General features: G+C 38.1%; 1 pseudogene; it reads right to left on the bottom strand.

Moving 5' to 3' along the window:
* Positions 1-5135: 5135 nt before the first annotated feature.
* Positions 5136-5321, bottom strand: LOC142438359 (small nucleolar RNA SNORA74; annotated as a pseudogene).
* Positions 5322-20618: the final 15297 nt, after the last annotated feature.

Raw genomic sequence — 20618 nt, 5'->3', positions numbered from 1 at the left:
GAAGTTTACGTCATATATATATTGCTTTAAAGTCTACTAAAATATAGTTTCTCATGTATACTGTTTGATAATTCATTATCTTGGTTTTTGGGGATCAACAGATACCTGTATAAAAAAATTTGTAGCTCTTGACAGATTTTGCAATTAACCTCTGCCATTACTCAGATACAGATATTAGAAATGAGCACTAGAAAACAGCAGGGCTCAGTGGGGAAGAGGTTGTAAGAGGCCTGGTAGGGCTTGATCAAGGGCAATGTAACCAAGAGGAATTACTGAAACACAAATGAAGGCTGAGCATGAGTGTGGGACAAGAGGAAAGTCAAAGGAAATAGAGGAAAGAACTAGGAGGCAAAGGGCATTTATAGAGGTCTAAATAAAGGCATGTACATATGCAAATATATTTATATATGAGGATGGGGAAATAGATCTATGTGCATATATTTTTAGGTTTAGTATTAAGGTTGCAGAAGGACATTGGGCCACCACTGAAGTACTCCCTCAGTGCAAGAATACTTTGTTCTATTATATTGGCATTCTATGATACTTATCTTCCCAACACAACCGCTGAATACAAAGCGGGTGAATAAGCAAATGTGATGAAGAAAGCTGATGGTACCCGGTTGTCAAAAGATACAGTGTCTGGGGTATTAAAGGCTTGAAGGTAAACAAGTGGCCATCTAGCCCAAAAGCAACAAAGCCCACATGGAAGAAGCACACCAGCCTGTGCTATCACGAATTGTCGAAGGGATCAGGTATCAGGGATCATCAGATCAACGAAATCATATCATTGAGAATGAGGGGTAGTGCAGAGTGGGGACCCAGGTCAAAGCCCATCTGTAGACAACTGGACATCTGCTTACAGAAGGGTCATAGGGAGGAGACGAGCCAAATGGGGTGCAGTGTAGCAACGATTAAATATAAACCTTTCCTCTAGTTCTTAAATGCTTCTCCCCCCATTCACCCCAATTATCACGATCCCGATTCTACCTTACAAATCTGGCTAGACCAGAGGATGTACATTGGTACAGATAGGAACTAGAAGCACAGGGAATCCAGGGCTGATGATCCCTTTAGGACCAGTCATGACAGTGGTGATACCGGGAGGGTGGAGGGAAGGTAGGGTAGAAAGGAGGAACCGATTACAAGGATCTACATATAACCTCCTCCGTGGGGGATAGAGAGCAGAAAAGTGGGTGAAGGGAGATGTCAGTGCAAGACATGACAAAATAATAATTTATAAATTATCAAGTGTTCGAGACGCCTGGGAGGGGGAGGCAAAAAAAATTATCAAGTGTTCTTGGAGGAAAGGGCGTGGGGAGGGAGGGGAAAATGAGGAACTGATAACAAGGACTCAAGTAGAAAGCAAATGTTTTGAGAGTGATTATGGTAACAAATGTACAGATGTGCTTGACACAATGGATGTTTGTATGAATTGTGATAAGTGTTGTATGAGTCCCCAATAAAATGATTTTTTAAAAAGAAATCATTAGAAAAAGAAAAACAATAGGGCTGACAGCTCTAGGGGGACATGGGAGAGGAGGAGGTGGAGGAAAGGGAACAGACAGCCAACAAATCCAGGGACAAGGAAACAAGAGATCTAAAATAGATTATGAGGATGGCATATAATTCCTGGTGGGGTTTGATCAAGTGCAAAAATTACTGAGAACTGAATGAAGGTCACACATGATAGTGGGACAGGAGGAAAGTAAAAAGAAATGAAGGGGGGAAAAAGAAATAGAGGAAAGAACTAGGAGGCAAAAGTCATTTATAGGGGTATAAATATTGGCATGTACATATGTTAATATATTAATATATAATGATATGGATATAGTTCTATGTACACATATTTAAATGTCAAGTATTAAGGTAGCAGATGGGCATTGGGTCTCTACTCAAGTACTCCCTCAATGCAAGAACACTTTGTTCTAATTGCCTGGCATTTTGTGATGCTCAGCTTCGCTTCACAACACAATCGCTGAAGACAAAATAGGTACATAAGCAAATGTGGCGAATAAAGGTGATAGTACCTGGTTATCAAAGTTATAGTGTCTGGGTTCTTAAAGGCTTTTAAATAACTGGCCATCAAGCAGTGAAGCAACAAAGCCCACATGGAAGAAGCATGCCAGCCTTCATGAGGTGTCGACATGAAGAAATACCAGAAGTTCAACAAAATTACAACCAAATCGATATGAAAGGGAGTGGATGTAGTGGAGCCCCAAAGTTCACCAGCAAGACAATTGGACAGTTCCTCTTAAAAGGGCCCCACAGAATGGAGGATAAATCCAAGGTGTGGTGTAGCACTGATGAACCACCTAACTATCCTCTAGTTCGTGAAGATTTCCTCCCCTTCCTATTAAGGCCTTTATGTGTTACACCTCCTTAATCATGTTAGATTGCATATGTTCATTTGCACATTCGGTCCTGTTGCAACGGGCTTAAGTGGAGAACAAATGCTTTGAGAATGATTAGGGCAAAGAATGTATGGATGTGCTTTATACAATTGATGTATGTATATGTATGGATTGTAATAAGAGTTGTATGAGCCCCTAATAAAATGTAAAAAAAAAGGGAAAAAAGAAAAGAAAATTATTAGGGCAAAGAATGTACAGGTGTGCTTTATACAATTAATGTACGTATATGTATGGATTGTGATAAGAGTTGTATGAGCCCCTAATAAAATGTTTAAATATACAAATAAATAAATAAAACTCAAGAAAGATGAAAAAAAATATATCACTCGGTCCATGGTAGTCAAGATAGGTGACCCTCAGAGACAGTGACAGGACTAAGGTTGCTCTGCAGCTACAGGAAGTGAGGTGGGGGTAAGGGAGGTAGAAGGGAGTTGATAGCATTGATCATTGGATTGTATAGCCCCACCCAATAGTACTGAGCAACAAAACTGCATGGGAAGGAAAGGGATATATTGGATTGAGTAAAATGTCAATAAAAAATATTATTCAATTAAAAAAAGAAAAAAAATGGAATTAAAGGAAAATGAAATTTTCTCATGAACTTTATGAAGTTCCCCTGTATGTAATGAATTACTTTAAAGCTATTTTAAAAATATTTACATAGAAGGAATACTTCTAAAATTTTAATAAATTTGTTTAATATCAATATTTAATTGTAAAAACCCATGCTTAAAATAGCACCAAAAAGAAAATAATAATAATGCTGTTCAATGTCACTAATAAAAGGTTACCCCTGATCCCCCAAAAATGTATATAAAATTGTATCCTTTGAAACCCAGTAAAGTAACATAAAATATTCATAAAATAGCTTATAAATATCATATGGAACTTGTCATAATGGAATGAAACACTGTCTGGCACTGCACTATCCTGGTACTGCACTATACCATTGTTCTTATGTTTGAATCCATTGTATCAGTCACTGTGTCATTCCATCTCTCTGGTTGTTTTTGTTTTGTTTTAATTAATTTATTGTTTTATCATTTTATTAGGGGCTCATACAACTCTTAGCACAATCCATACATACATCAATTGTGTCAAGCACATTTGTACATTCATTACCCTCATCATTCTCAAAACATTTGCTCTCCACCTAAACCCCTAGCATCAGCTCCTCATTTGTCCCCTCTCTCCCCACTTCCCCTCCCTCATGAACCCTAGATAATTTATAAATTATTATTTTGTCATATCTTGCACTGTCCGATGTCTCCCTTCACTCACTTTTCTGTTGTCTGTCCCCCAGGGAGCAGGTTTAATGTAGGTCCTTGTAATCGGTTACCCCTTTCCACCCCACCCTCCCGGTAGAGCTACTCTCACCACTGGTCCTGAAGAGATCATCCACTCTGGATTCCCTGTGTTTCCAGTCCCTATCTGTACCAGTGTACATCCTCTGGTCTAGTCAGATTTGTAAGGTAGAATTGGGATCATGATAGTGGGGGTGAAGAAGCATTTGGGAACTAGAGGAAAGTTATATGTTTCATCATTGCTACACTGCACCCTGACTAGTTCATCTCCTTCCTGAGACCCTTCTTTCTGTAAGGGGATGTCCAGTTGTCTACAGATGGGCTTTGGGTCTCTACTATGCACTCCCCCTCATTTAAAATGATACAATTTTTGGTTCTGATGATGCCTGATACCTGATCCCTTCCATACCTCATGATGGCACAGGTTGGTTTGCTTCTTCCATGTGGGCTTTGTTACTTCTGAGCTAGATGGCCGCTTGTTTACCTTCAAGCCTTTAAGACCCCAGATGCTATATTTTTTGGTAGCTGAGCACCATCAGCTTTCTTCACCACATTTGCTTATGCACCCACTTTGTCTTCAGCAATTGTGTTGGGAAGGTGAGCATCATAGAGTGCCAGTTTAATAGAACAAAGTATTCTTGCATTGAAGGCCATCTCCTTGATTGTTTTCCTTTCTTTTGGTGCCCTTCCACATTACCAAGTACAGAGTAGAACTGTCCCATCGAGTTTTATTGACTATAATCATTATAGAAGCAATTCTCCTGGATTTTCTTACACAGAACCCTTCAAACTGCCAACCATAAGTTTGCAGCCATATTCAAACCACTTGAACCACTCAGCCTTCTTATATCAGTATTTAAAAAAATAATCTACAGGAACTTTATAATGTGTCCACTGAGCTAGGTTGAACTAAGCCGTACTGAAATCCCTTCTCCTAATTATAGAATATATCCAATGAAGTGATGAAAATATTACCAACACTGAAAAGGCACTGACAACTTTTTCACCTGACTGAAAATAGATATAAAATGGCATCAGTTTAAAGATATATTCTAATTTCAAATGTTTTAAAATATCAGAGATGTTCATGTAACAGTTGTGCAATCTTGCATATGTTATATTTCAAATTATTGAGGGAATTATGAGATTATTAACAGCAAGTAAATGTATTTGATAATACAAAAACATTTCTCTTTGAATGGCTCCAAAAATAAATATCATACATAGTCATATAGCAAATAACATTAGAACATGTATTTTAAAATGACGGGTTAATTTAATATAAAAAACAATTCTTTAAAAAAATAAAAAGAATTTTTATAGATTAATAAGGAACTCATCAATATTTATGAAAAACAGGCATAATAAATAACTAAACAGATCAGAGACAGCACACTGAACTTCACTTTTTTGTTGTTGTAATGTTTGCATCCAGACTAGGACCAACTCTACAGGAAGGGTCACTCCACTCTCAAAGGTGCAAAATGCTGCCCAGAGGTTATGCAACCACAACTCTAAAACAGTGTGTGGAGCCAGACCTCACTGGGCGAACTTCACTCTTAATTATAAAGATGTAAATAAAATAAAATATTTCTTACACTTATCAGATAGGCAAAAATTTTTGAAATTAGTAATAGTGAGAATATTCAGGATGGGATGGTCATAGACAAGATTGGAAAGCATTTTAAAGTTTGTTAATACTCAATATCGCCAAGAAAACAAACATTTATAAATTATTGTTGTTGGAAGTATAAATTACATCCATTTTTAAAATTTTGAAATGTTTCCTTGACTTTCCAGATAGCAATTGATGCCAATGATTTGCAAAGTCCTCCAAAATAGTATTTAAACTCAAGTATATTACACATGTGTTTTTGTAATTCAACTGATCTAGATCTGATATACGGAAGGAAAAGGATAATTTACAGGTAGCTCTGAATCTACATACTTTAAAGTTTTCCTTAAAATTTATACAAAACTTCATGTAAGTACATACATACTTGGTCCTGTTAGGAAAAACGGGGAAAAAATTAAGTAAATACTGCTTGGAGATGTGTAAAACCCTTCAAGCCAGTCAGATCTGTGATGTATTCTCATCTCTAACAAATACTTGCTCTGGTGCAGTTTAATGAAGACTTGGAATAGTTACAGCAGATTCTATATTTCACAGATTGTAATGAAGTCCCAAAGAGATCATGTATAATGAGCTAGGATGATATTACCTGGCACATAGTACATACTCAATATAATACTCATTACTATTAGTCCAAAATTTTGGCTATTGGTGTATTTAAAAGTACTATCTTGTGCTTAATTTAATAGAGTTCTGGGGGGAAATGAGAATATTTTAATTCAGTGATTTATCTGTAATGCCTCACCATTTTAGACTTGGATGTGTTTTTTATTTTGTATGAGTTCTTGCTATAAAATTATTAGCTCATATCTTCAGGCAGCACTAAGGTACTATTCCAAAATCCTCTCTTATTTTTACAATGACTTTAAGTCAGGGAAATCATGTTCCAAATATCCTGTGTTTCATGATGATTGAATTTCTTTATAGAAGGGATGGCCAATCCCAAAGAATTTAACAATTTGCTGGTGTTGGAATCTGTATTTGAGACTTTAGTAACATCTGTTCATAACAGTCCCTTATGTAACATTACATTTATGTTGAGAAGATTATTTGAAAACAAATCATTTATTGTTCCTTTGAGATTGAGTAAAATCTAGGTCAGTGAAAAATATATTTATTTAAAACTTGTGTAGTATATCTTACTTGAAATAGCAAGATCTTGCATACTAGAGCCAAGTATGAAAGTGGATATTTGCTGGCCCTACTATGAGACATGATGCCCCTCAGTGACTAAGGGCGATACAGGGGACAGCACCGGAGACACAGTGTGGGAATTGCACCTGACCTGATCCCACCACACCGAGGCAAATCACTGGGGGAGTGCAGCGGAGCAAGGGAATGGAGTGGCAAGGTCCCCAGGGAATGCTGAAAGTGGACTTTGGGGACAGGGCGTGGTGCCCCAACAGACTGGACTGGAAAATGCTCCTAAGGGCCAGCAAACGATCCCTGAACTAACTACAAGCTTTTCTCTTGTGAACTGTTTTGTTCTGTTCTTTGTCAGTGGTTTGTTTTTGTTGTTTTGTGGTCTGGTTGTATACTGTTGCTTTGTTTTCCTCTGTCTTGTTTTCGTGCATGTTAGTGACTCCACAGGTCTGTCTGAATAGGACAGGCTGGATGAACTATCTGGAGGAAAAACAATGGGACCGACAGTTCCAGGGGGACTTGGGGTGGGGGGGTAAGGGGGTAACAAAGTGGTGTTAACAAACCCAGGGACAAGGGAAAAACATGGGACCCCAAATGGTAGAGAAGGGGGAGTGGCAGGCCTCGTGGGAAATGATCAAGGGTAAGGTTGCTTAGAGAAGAGGTACACTCTAGCCCAGGTGGCGATGAAGCATGGTAGTAGGGCAGGAGGAAAGTCAAGGGAGATGGAGGAAAGAGCTAGAAGTCAAAGGGCATTCATGGAGGCCTAGACAAAGACATGTACAAGCAAATATATATAGGAGGATGTGGAAATAGATCTATATGTCTATATTTATAGGTCAAGTATTAAGGTGGCGGAAGGACCTTGGGCCTCTACTCAAACACTCCCTCAATGCATGAATACCTTCTTTTATTAAATTGGAACTCTATGATGCTCACTCTCCCGACACAACGGCTGGAGCCAAAGTGGGTGAACAAGTAAATGTGGTGAAGAAAGCTGATGGTGCCCGGCTATCAAAAGAGATAGTGACTGGGGTCTTAAAGGCTTGAAGATAAATAAGCGGCCATCTAGCTCAGAAGCAACAAAGTCCACATGGAAGAACACACCAGCCTGTGTGATCGAGTGGTCCCAAAGGGATCAGTTACCAGGCATCAAAGAACAAAAAATCATATCATTGACTGCACACCTCCATGATAGGATCGCTGAAGACAAATGGGTGCATAAGCAAATGTGGTGAAGAAAGCTGATGGTGCCCGGCTATCAAAAGAGATAGTGTCTGGGGTCTTAAAGGCTTGAAGGTGAACAAGCGGCCATCTAGCTCAGAAGCAAAAAAGCCCACATGGAAGAAGCACACAGGCCAGTCCGATCACGAGGTGCCAAGGGACCAGGTATAAGGCATCATGCAAAAAAAAAAAAAAACGATATAAGTGTGTGTATGTATGTGTATATATGTGTATATGTATATGTATATATATATACCATATTAAATGAAGGTGGAAGTGCAGAGTGGAGACCCAAGGCCCAAGTGTCGGCCAATGGAGATCCCCTCATAGAGGCGTTTAGGAGAGGAGATGGGTTAATTAGGGTGCGAGGTAGTACCGATGAAGAACACAGCTTTCCCCCAGATCCTGGATGCTTCCGCCCCCCAACTACCATGATCCGAATTCTACCTTGCAGGCCTGGATAGGACAGAGGCTGTACACTGGTACATATGAGGGCTGGAGGTACAGGGAATCCAGGGTGGATGATACCTTCAGGACCAAGGGTGTGAGGGACGATGCTGGGAGAGTGGAGGGTGAGTGGGTTGGAAAGGGGGAACTGATTACAAGGATCCACATGTGACCTCTTCCCTGGGAGAGGGACAGCAGAGAAGGGGGGAAGGGAGACTCCGGATAGGGCAAGATATGAAAAAATAACGAGGTATAAATTACCAAGGGCACATGAGGGAGGGGGGAAAGGGGAGGGAGGGGAAAAAAGAGGACCTGATGCAAGGGGCTTAAGTGGAGAGCAAATGCCTTGAGAATGATTGGGGCAGGGAATGTATGGATGTGCTTTATACAATTGATGTATGTATATGTATGGATGGTGATAAGAGTTGTATGAGTCCCTAATAAAATGTAAAAAAAGAAAAGAGGAGAAAAAAATTATTAGGGCAAAGACTGTACAGATGTGCTTTATATAATTGATGTATGTATATGTATGAACTGTGATAAGAATTGTATGAGCCCCTAATAAATTGTTAAAATTAAAAAAAAAAAAAGAAAGTGGATATTTGAGTGGAGTGCATGAAATCTTGGTTTAAACCAATTAGTTGAATAGAAATGATATTTATTTCCAGAATGTATACATTTTACATAGGTAAATAAGCTCTATTATGAGGTGAGAGCTAAATTATTATTGATTGTACAAAATCATCTTAACAGTAGAATATCCATTAGTCCTGAAGAAAAAAAAAATTCATTCTTGTTGAGTTAATAAGCCAAAGACTGATCTGGTATAATTTGTAACTAAATGGAGAAAGTATGCATTAGGACTGGAAAACAAAATTCAAATTTACTGCCATTGAAAAGATTCTGACTCAGTGATGCTATAGAACAGACTAGAACTGACCCTAAGGGTTTCTGAGACTGTAGTCTCTTACAGGAGTAGAAAGCCTTGTTTTTCTCCCATGGAGCAGCTGGTGGTTTTGAACTGCTGACCTTGTGGTTACCAGCCTAACACATAAACCGCTCAACACAGAACACCAATGCTTCTATACTTAACCCTTGGTTACTTGACATGGGAGATATTACTACTGTGATTGGATTAGCTCTATTTAGGAATAGAATCAACATACTCTTAATCACACAAGTTACGTTCCCCCCAAAATGGATTTCTGTTAGGGAGAATATAATAGAGATAACATGGAGGATGGATGCCAAACAAGCATCCGTTAAAAATCTTTTTTTAATTTGAATCAGTCATTTTGCTGGGGGCTCCTACAGCTCTTATAACAATCCATATATCAATTGTATCAAGCACATTTGTACATATGTTGTCATCATCCACATTTAAATTTTTAAGAACAAAAAACAAAATAGAAAAATTCACTATCCACAGAGCTTAAAGATCTGATCCCCTTTCCAGTCTATTTTGCATTAAGTTAATATATTGGCATCTAGGATATTATGGTGAAATAAAATTTCTTGGAATGGTTCCTCTAGTCATGTCTTTGTAATGTCCACCAAATAATTTGATGGGACCATACAAATAGGGTGTGAGAAATATTAATAGAGGGGATTGGTTAGTTTTTCCATTCTCCTGGATATATAAATGAACCATCTCAGAAGTACAAAGAGAGAAGTAGCTCTACCATTAAGAAAGAGGAGCCTGATAAGAGTTGTATGAGCCCCTAATAAAACGATTTTTAAAAAATAACGAAAGAAAAGCAGGTGAACAAGTAAATGTGGTGAAGAAAGCTGATGGTGCCCGGCTATCAAAAGAGATAGTGACTGGTGTCTTAAAGGCGTGAAGATTAAAAAGCGGCCATCTAGCTCAGAAGCAACAAAGCTCTCATGGAAGAACACACCAGCCTGTGTGATCACATGGTCCCAAAGGGATCAGTTATCAGGCATCAAAGAACAAAAAATCATATCATTGGGTGCACACCTCCATGATACGATCGCCGAGGACAAACGGGTGCATAAGCAAATGTGGCGAAGAAAGCTGATGGTGCCCGGCTATCAAAAGAGATAGTGCCTGGGGTCTTAAAGGCTTGAACGTGAACAAGCGGCCATCTAGCTCAGAAGAAATATAGCCCACATGGAAGAAGCACACACGCCTGTGCGATCACGTGGTGCCAAAGGGACCAGGTATAAGGCATCATGCAAAAAATATATATACACCATAGTGAATGAAGGGGGAAGTGCAGAGTGGAGACCCAAAGCCCATTTGTCGGACACTGGAGATCCCCTCACAGAGGGGTTTAGGAGAGGAGATGGGTCAGTCAGTGTGTGATGCAGTACCAAAGAAGAACACAGCTTTCCTCCAGAACCTGGATGCTTCCTCCTCCCAACTACCATGATCTGAATTCTACCTTGCAGGACTGGATAGGGCAGAGATTGTACACTGGTGCATATGGGAGCTGGAGGCACAGGGTGATACCTTCAGGACCAGGGGTGTGAGGGGCGATACTGGGAGAGTAGAGGGTGAGTGGGTTGGAAAGGGGGAACTGATTACAAGGATCCACATGTGACCTCTTCCCTGGGAGACGGACGGCAGAGAAGGGAGAAAAGGAGACTCCGGATAGGGCAAGATATGACAAAATAACTATAAATTATCAAGGGCTCATGAGGGAGGGCCTAGCGGGGAGGGGGTGGAAACAAAAAGAGGACCTGATGCAAAGGGCTTAAGTGGAGAGCAAATGCTTTGAAAATGATTAGGGCAAAGAATGTAAGAATGTGCTTTATACAATTGATGTATGTATATGTACGGATTGTGATAAGAGTTGTATGAGCCCCTAATAAAATATGAGAAAGAAAAAGGAAAACGAAAAAAAAAATAACCAAAGAGGAGCCACCAACAGGACACATGCAATATCTCTGAATTGGCATAGAAAGAAACCGAAAGAGGCACCCTAATCCATGGGTCATCACCACAGTCAATTTTAGAATATTTTCTTCTTTGTTGTATTCATTATTAGCTTCTCCTTTCCCCCAAACCTTCTAACAATACTAAGAAAGTGTTCATCTATTTACTGTCTCCACAGATGTATCTATTCTGCATTTCACATAAAGAAAAATACCCACCCCCAAAAAAACACAACATAAAACAAAGAAAAACCTCAACAGCAAAAAGAAAGCAGAAAATACTGAAAACCAAAACAAATGTAAAAGTAGTGAGCAAAGAGAGCCTTGGTGCTGGCAGAGGAGAGGTCTTTCTGTGGACCAGTGATTGTATCCTTCCTGTTTAATGATCATGATTTTTGGTGATCTATTAACTTCTCTATAAACCCAATTAACCGTATTTTCTGTGAGTGTTGTGTGGCTCTTGTGACAAATTATCAAACCCAACATAGAAATAGGGTGTGATGGGAGGAAGGGTTAGAATCAGAATAGGGTAAAGAGGACAGAGGGTGAAGACATCCCTAACCCCTCCCTTGTGGCAAGAGGGAAGCCTGAAGAGGTCAGCTATGCCAGCCTTCCATGTAGTTTATTACAATTACACTTTAGCAATGCATAGTTTTGCAGGGTGTATGTACCAGAGTTTGTAATTCGTTCTTCTATGGAGCATTTAAGTTGTTTCCATCTTCTTGCTATTGTAAACAGTGCAATGATGAACATGGATGTGAATATGTTTGTAAACATTTGTTTGTATGATGGTTCTTACTTCTTTAGGGTATGTACCCATCAAAATGATTGCATTTTTTACCCCCAGTTCTTTGAGGTAACAGCATATGGCTTTTCATCGTGTTGCACATTTTTACAATCCCTCCAGCAGTGCATGAATACTCCAATCTCTCTGTACCCTCTCCAGATTTTCTTCTTGTTATTATTGATTTTTTTAAAGTTTGCAGTAAATGCTGGTATAAGGTGGTATCTCATCGTTGTTTTGATTTGCACTTCTAGGGTGGCTAGTAATTGTGAAAATTTCATGTTTCTTGACCTCCAGTATGTCTGCTTTGGTAAACTGTCCATGTTCTCTGCAAATTTTAAAATCGTTTTCTTGTTGAGGTGTTACAGTTGTCTATAGATTTTAGAGATTAGTTCCTTGTCTGTTGTATTGTTGCCAAAATCCACCCCCCATCCCCCAGTCTGTGAGTTCTCACTTTACTATTTGATGAAGTCTTTTGATGAACATTAAGTGTCTTATTTTTAATAGGACATTTATCTATTTTGTCTTTGGCTGTGTGCACTTTTTTTACATTATATTTGGGCCCTTAAGTTTTTTGTACTTATTTTCTCATTGATGATGTTTATAAATCTGGATTTTATGTTTAGATTTTTAATCCATCTTGAGCTTATTTTTTGTATATGGATGAGGTATGGGACCTGTTTTATTCAGCAGATGGAAACCTAATCTTTCTGATACCATTTCATGAAGAGAATACCTCTTCTCCATTGAATACTTTTGGCCCTTTGTTAAATAGTAGTTGTCTGTAGGTGGATAGATTTAAATCTGTTTTCTCTCTCTATTCAGTTGGTCTGTGCATCCATCACTGTACTAATACCAAGGGTGTTTTGACTACTGTGTTTATATAATAGGTTTTGAGCTCAGGAAGTAAGAGCCCTCCTGCTTTGTTCCTCTTAACTAGTGCTTTGGTTATCCAGAGTCTCTTTTCTATTTATATAAAGTTATTCACTAGGTTTTCCTTTTTTTTTTTAAAGACTGATGTTGGAATCTGGATTGGAATTACACTGTATTTATACATTGCTTTGGGTAGTACTGACATGGTCACAATATTCAGCCTTCTTATTCATGAACATAGAATATTGTTCTATTTATGTATGTCTTTTTTGGTTTCATACAGTAGTGTTTTGTAGTTTTATTTGTGCAAGACTTTTTTTTCTGGTAATATTTATTCCTAAGTATTTCATCTTTGAGGTGGCATATGTAAATGATATTTCTTGATTTCCTTTTCAAATCTCTATTTGTTAGTATAGGAATCAAACTGATTTTTGTATTTCAATCTTGTAGCCTATCAAGTTGCCTAATTTTTTATTGTTTTCCATAATTTTTTGTCCCGATTTTGAGATTTCTACATACACAATCATATCAGCTGCATATAATGTTTACTTCTTTGCCAATTTCAGTATCTTTGATTTGTTTTTGTTGTCTAATAGTTCTGGATGACCTCCAGCACAATGTTGAGTAAGAATGGTGATAAGGGCATCCTTTTCTGGTTTCCATGAAAGGGGAAGGCTTTCAGTTTCTCCTTGTTAAGCAAGATATTCACCATTGGTTTTGAGTATATGGCTTTTACTATGGTGAGAAATTTCTCTTCTTAATTTTCTGAGTGTTTTCTTTTCTTTCAGGAGTAGGTGTTGGATTTCATCAAATGCTTTTTTCTGCATCAGTTGATATGATAATTAGTTTCTCTCATACAACACTCTACGTTTCCTATATAGATTCTATAATTCAATATAATGGCCACAAAAAAGTCACAAACAATGTCTCTATTGTATTTATTGAGAAATTAACAAGGGGTTATTGGGGAAATTAAGTTAAGTGTGCACATGAGAAATGCTCAGGATACAGTTATTCAGTTAGGATATGTTACAAAGTTCCTACAGGGCTACTAATAATTGCCCAGAAAGCATGATATTCCACTGTAAACCTTAACCCAAAGGTAGTCAGCTAAAACTTTGTTGAATTGCAAATCCACGCCACCCCCCACCAAATTAAGTGCTTGAAGGCACTCCATTGCAATAAACTTAAGCTTGATTCGGCTTCAGATCCATGGTTCAGCAAGCCCATTTCCCTCAATTAAGTACTGAGAGGCACCCCACTCCACAAGTCTGCCTCCTGCCCAACAGCACTCAGCTTTACTTGCTCTGTGGGTTGGGGTATCCACCACTCAGTCTCATGCTTTGCCTCCTGGTTCTTTGCCACCCTTCAGATGTCAAATCTGTCTTCTGGATCAAGTAGGTTCCTTGTGTAGGAATCTCAGCATCCAAAGAATAAGGCTCCCCTCTTACCTCTTTCTGATAGTGAGATTCCTCCCTTCTGCTTCTCGGAGTTATCATTTTATACCCAGCAGGGTGGCAATCTATTGAATTTTGTTAACAGAAACTCACAGGTGTATCCTATCAGTGTCTTCCCCCAGCTTCCTACCAAGACACATGCAGGAAAAGGTTATTTGGTGGGAATTACACACTAGCTTGAAGGACTACATTAAATAGCTCACTGTCCCTGAAATTATGTCATTCTTTTGTTTTATTTACATGGTAGATTACATTAATTGTTTTTCTAATGCTGAACCATCCTTGAGTATCTAATATGAATCTCACTTGATCATGAGATATATATGTATATGTATATGTATATTTATGTTATTGAATTCTACTGACCAGGATTTTGGTGAGGATATTTGTACCTATGTTCATAGGGGTTATTGTTCCGTAATTTTCTTTTTTTATTTAATCATTTTATTGGGGGCTCATACAATTCTTATCACAATCCATACATACATCCATTGTGTCAAGAACATATGTACATTTGTTGCCATCATCATTCTCAAAACATTTGCCTTCTACTTGAGCCCTTAATATCTGCTGCTCATTTTCCCCCTCCCTTCCCATTCCCCCCACCTCATGAACTCTTCATCATTTATAAATTATTATTATTTTGTCATATATAACACTGTCCGAGGTCTCCCCTCGCCTTCTTCTCTGCTGTCCCTCCCCCAGGGAGGAGGCTATATATAGATACCTGTAATCAGTTCCCGCTTTCTACCCCACATTCTCTCCACCCTCCAAGCATCACCACTCTCACCACTGGTCCTGAAGGAGCCATCTGTCCTGGATTCCCTGTGTTTCCAGTTGCTCTCTGTACCTGTGTACATCCTCTGGTCTAGCCAAATTTGTAAGGTAGAATTGGGATCATGATAGTGGGAGGGAGGAAACATTTAAGAACTAGAGGAAAGTTATATGTTTCATCGTTGCTTCCCTGCACCCTGACTGGCTCATCTGCTCCCCACAACCCTTCAGTAAGGGGTGTCTGGTTGGCTGCCAATGGGCTTTGAGTCTCCACTCTGCACTCACCCACATTTTCAATGATATGATTTTTTATCCCTTAATGCTTGTTACCTAATCCCTTTGACAGCTCATGGTTACACAGGCTGGTGGTTCCATAATTTTCTATTCAGGTAATGTTTTTGCTGGTTTCGGCATCAGTGTTAAACTCACTTCATAAAACAAGGTAGAGAGTTTGTTGTACCTTTTTATATTCTAGAATAATTTTGTTTGTGTAGACTTGGTGTCAACTATTCTCTGAATGCTTGGTAGAATTCACAGGTGAAGCTGTCTGGCCTGGCCCTGGATGTTTTGTTGTTGTTGGAAGTTTTTTAATGACCTGGTATATTATTCTTTTGTTATGGTTATACTGTTTTCAACATCAATCTGTGTTACTTAAAATAGTGTGTTCTCTAAAAATTGTCCATTTCAGTTTTCAAATTTGTTGGCAGTCTTTTTATTATTATGTTATCTTTCATTTCATTTTGTTTTGTTGTGATGTTGCCCCTTTCATTTCTTATTCTTGATAATTGCATATTCTCTTTCTTTTCTTTTATTAAGTATACTAGTGGTTTATTAATTTTGTTATTCCTTTAGAACTAATTTCTTGTCTTGTTGATTATTTTTCTATTGTTTTTCTAAGGTTTGTCTGCTGGTGTAAATTGTATGTCCAAAGGCCTACCCTTAGTACTTTTTCTAAGTTGGTCTTGTTTATACAAATTCCTTTAATTTATCCTTGTCTGGAAATAACCTTATTTATTCCTTATATTTGAGGGATCATTTTGCTTGAAAAAATGATTCTTGGTGGCCAATTTTTTTTCCCTTCCAGGATTTTATATAACATTCCATTGTCTTCCTGCCTCCATAGGTTCTGCTGAAAATCCCATGCTTATTCTTTTATGTAACTATTTTTTTCCTTCCCCAGAGCTGCTTTCAGGATTTTTTTTCTTATCCTTGGTATTGGAAAATCTTACCATGATATATTGTGACGATTTGGGCATATGTGTGTGTGAGGGGGAGAGATTTATTCCTGTTTAGGGGTCTCTCAGTTTCTTGAATATTTATGTTCTCTACATTTGTGATGCTAGGGATGTTTTTTTTTCTTCAGAATTTCTTATTCTACTTTCTCTATTTCTTCCTGTTCTAGAATTCAATGAAATGTGAAGTATTCCTCTTGACAGTAGTCCATGTAATTCCTATGCTGCTTCAGACTTTTTGCTATTTTTGTTGAATGTCTTCTTCATACATAGGTGTTGAGAGATTTGTCTTCAGGATCACTAATTCAGCTTTCCATTACTTTACTCTATCTCTTTGCTTCTTAAAAGTGTTGTCTAATTCTATTATCTTTGTATTAATTTTTCTAGATTTCTACTTGCTTTTGTTTGTTTGCTTGTTTATTTCTAATTTTTCTTTTCTTTCTTTTATTTGGTAGTCCTCTTGATCTTTTTCTCCATCAGTTGAAAATACCTGAACATTATTCTTTGGAATTATTTTTCAGGAAATGTTAGGACCTTTTCTCCATCAGGATATTGTTTTGGATCAAATGGTCTATGGACCATTTGTTTGTACCTATCTGTGGTAGTTATATAATTTCATGTCAACTTGAAGATATATCAAAGTGTAGGGGTTGGTATAAAGCCTGTCAATCAAGTAACAACCTGATAGTGCCTCCTTGTAGACATGGCTTTCTCATAAGGAAGGTTCTGGAAACCTCCCCCTATCTCTCTGCCTTCACCTTCCTGCTGGCAGACTCAGATTGCTGCCAGAGCCACCACCATTGAATCCACCCGACTTTACATCCACCAGCCTATTATCTTGTTGTATTATGCATCATTGCATGTAGCTGCATGAGTCCTGAAGAGGGACTTATGGACTAGTACCACACTTATGGACTTGAGTTGGACTGGGCTGGAATGATTTCTTGATATACAATTACTCCTTGATATAAAGCTCTTTCTTGCATATATATGAATATCGCTGGACTTGTTTCTGTAGTCAACATGGCCTAACACACTATCTTTCCTGCTATTTTGTGTACTGAAATTTACTGCGGTCTCTGTGACATTATGATGCAGCCATTAGGAGGAAGAAGGTGTCTGGGTCATGTGGAGACAGTTATCTCTGTCAAGTGCTATAGGGATGGAATAACAGAAGCCACAGAACAAAAAGAAAACAGACATGTGCTTTTGGGGACGCCCATTTCCTCTGCCCAGGAGAAAATCTGGATGTTTGTAATCAGGGTCCCTTTCACGCACTGTGTAGGCAAGTTCTCCCATCAGTCATTGAGAGCAGTAGGAAATTTGTAGCTGGCATCCTTTTTACCCAAAGTTCTACTGGTTGGGAAAGGTAAGAAAGAAGTTCTTTTCAGGCCTATTAGTACATAAATAGGGAGTGAGCATGCATTACCAACCCTGTGGTTCAGTGAAGAACAAATATTGCATAAAAATAAAATATCAAAGACAAATACCCCACATGGACTCTAACGCCTGTCCATTTGTGATCACGTGTGTACTCCCTCTGAGTACCTGGGACACCTAGAGAAACAGGGCTGGGTCAGCCCCTACACGCCTTCCTCTCAAGCATGTCAGATCCACCCACGTCTCTCCTCTTCTCTGCATTTGGAACCTCTGTGATGGGGAGGATTCAGTTCAGGAAGCTTTATCTTCTCTTCCAAGATTCCAGACACCTGATTATTCCTTTGTGTTGATTTTCTCCATGTTTCTTGAAGAAGGATTTTGTGTACATGTTTCTAGGTGGGCATCTTGACTCAGAAATTGGGACTGAGCCATTCTTGATAAGTTGGGGGAAAAAAGTCTATACTTGCAATTCTGAGACCAACCATGCCACTAAATTAAAAAAAAAACAACACTCACGACTATCTGATGGATTCTGACTATATAACAGAGTAGAACTGCTCCATAGTGTTGCCAAGACTATACATTGTTTTACTATACATTTTTATGGGAGCAAATAACTTCATTCTTCTCCTGAAATGATACCATAGAATATAATTAACTTACCATTATGAGACTTTAACTGACTTTACATTAATGAATCCCCTTCATGCTTTTATATTTAATCTGTTATGCTTCATCATTTCATCAACTTCCTGTATATTCTAAATGCACCAATGCTAAGAATGCTGTTTGTAGCCTAGGCTACTGCCTCAACTCATTATGAACACAAGTCCAAAATAATTTTATTTTCTTTCAATTTATATAATTTTATAGAATTATAACCATTAAATATGTATTTGTTAATTAGCTGGTATTTTGTTATTGTTGGCAGAAAAGTGGTTTTTAAAAAAAATCATTTATTAGTGTTATCTGGTATTTTTTGGTATCCCTGTAATAAGGTAAATCTTATTCACCCTTATAGATCAGTACTTGGAATACTGCCAGTCATATCATTAGTATTCTATAAATTATAAGGAATCTTTGTTTTTCTTCATACTGTGGGATGAAGCAATAAAATTGTGGAAATTTTACAATTATTTTATGAAAGTTTTTCTTTAAATTATTTTTCAAACATTAGAAACATTTAAATTGTTTATAAATGTAAAGTGGAGTGAAAGAAAGTAAAACTAATGATAAATAAATCACCAAGAATTCATGGAATGGAAATTGAAATGTTTCCAAAAATGTATGCAATGCTTGATGTGCTTAATGGAAAATGAATGTGATGCTGGCAGTGTGCCAAAATTTTGTGAGAGTTATTTGGCCAACCAGCTGGAAGATGTGCCTATTTCAAAGGAAGTGATCCAATAGAAAGTGGAAAATATTGAACAATATTATTAATATCACATACAAGTAAAATTTTTCTGAAGATAATTCACAAATGGTGCAAGCTGGATTCACAAGGTGACATAGAACACAGGATGTCATCGCTGTTATCACAAGGATTTTGACTGAAAGCAGAGAATACCAGGAAGATATTTACCTGTGTTTTATTGATTGTACAAAAGCATTTCATTGTATCAATCATAACAAACTAAGGATAGCATTGTGAATAATGAGATCCAAGGACATTTAATTGTGCTCATGTAGATCCTGTACACAGACCTAGGGCCATGATTTAAAATAAGAAAAGGTGCATAGCAGAATTGTAGTCTTTCACCATATTTATTCAGTTGGTATACTGAGCAAATAACCCAAGAAACTAACCCGTATGGAGAAGAACATGTCATCTCAGGATTGGAGGGAAACACATTAACAACTGGTGCAGTGCAAGTAATACGACCTTGTTTGCTGAAATAAAGGGGAATTGATGAACTTACAAGTGAAGGTGAAAGACTTCCATAAGGATTACACCTCAACATAAGGAAACAAAAATTCTTACAATATAACAAATAAGCAACATTATGATAAATTGAGAAAAGAGTGACATTATCAAGGATTTAATTTTACTTGGCCACACAGGTATTGCCCAATGAAGTAGCAGTGAATAATCAAATGGCATATTACAATAGACAAATATGTGGCAAAATAACTTTTTTAACAAAGATGTCTCTTTGAAGACTAACATACACCTGACTCAAACAATGGTATTTTCATTCACCTCCTATGTATGTGAAATCTGGATAGTAGATAGAGACTACTAGAGAAGAATTTATGCATTTGAATTATGGTGTTGATGAAAAATGTTGACTATACTATGGACTGTCAAAAGAACAAACTATACTATGGACTGTCAAAAGAACAAACATATCCGTCTTGGACTAAGCACAGCCAGAATGCTCCCTAGAGGTGAAGATGGTGAGACTTTATCTTGCTTACTTGCTGACCATGTTATCAAGAGGGATCACTCCCTGGAAAAGGACATCATGCTTGGTAAAGTAAGGGTTAGATTAAAAAAAGAACACCCTTGAGATAGTTAAGGTTTATTGTGCCTACCTGGCTGATAGACAGACACATGTGGGATTAATTGAAGAGCAAAGAGATAAATGGCTCGGTAATCTTCACCTTTCTGATTCTCTAATGCCTTGCTCTCTGATGGTCAGACCAGTTGTGGCTGCCATAGCTAATTCTCTGCCTCAGCTGGCAAGGCTCACTTTCCGCAAAACATCCCTGAGGAGAAGCCACATGGACCTACCCCGAAGCATCCCTGGGTGCTGGAGCAGCCATGTGGAGACCCCTGCCAGCGCTGAGATGCTTACACGCTCACTGATTTGGCTTTCCTCCTGCAGTCGGCATCGTTGCATGTGTTTTGTGAGATTGAGGACTTTGTAGATTGGTGTTGGACATATGGGCTCAGGTTGGACTTATGGGCTTGGACAGCACTGGGTTGGGATGCTTTCTGAATGTACACTTACCCTTTATATAAAACTCTCTTTTATGTAGATATGAGTTTCTGTGGATTTAGTTTTCTAGTCTACCTAGACTAACACGACCCTGAATGATAAAGTAACTTCAACAATCA

Source organism: Tenrec ecaudatus, chromosome 1 (assembly GCF_050624435.1).
Source record: "Tenrec ecaudatus isolate mTenEca1 chromosome 1, mTenEca1.hap1, whole genome shotgun sequence".
Taxonomy (NCBI): domain Eukaryota; kingdom Metazoa; phylum Chordata; class Mammalia; order Afrosoricida; family Tenrecidae; genus Tenrec; species Tenrec ecaudatus.
The sequence above is the reverse complement of the archived record's forward strand: the minus strand, read 5'-3'. Positions and strand labels throughout refer to the sequence as shown.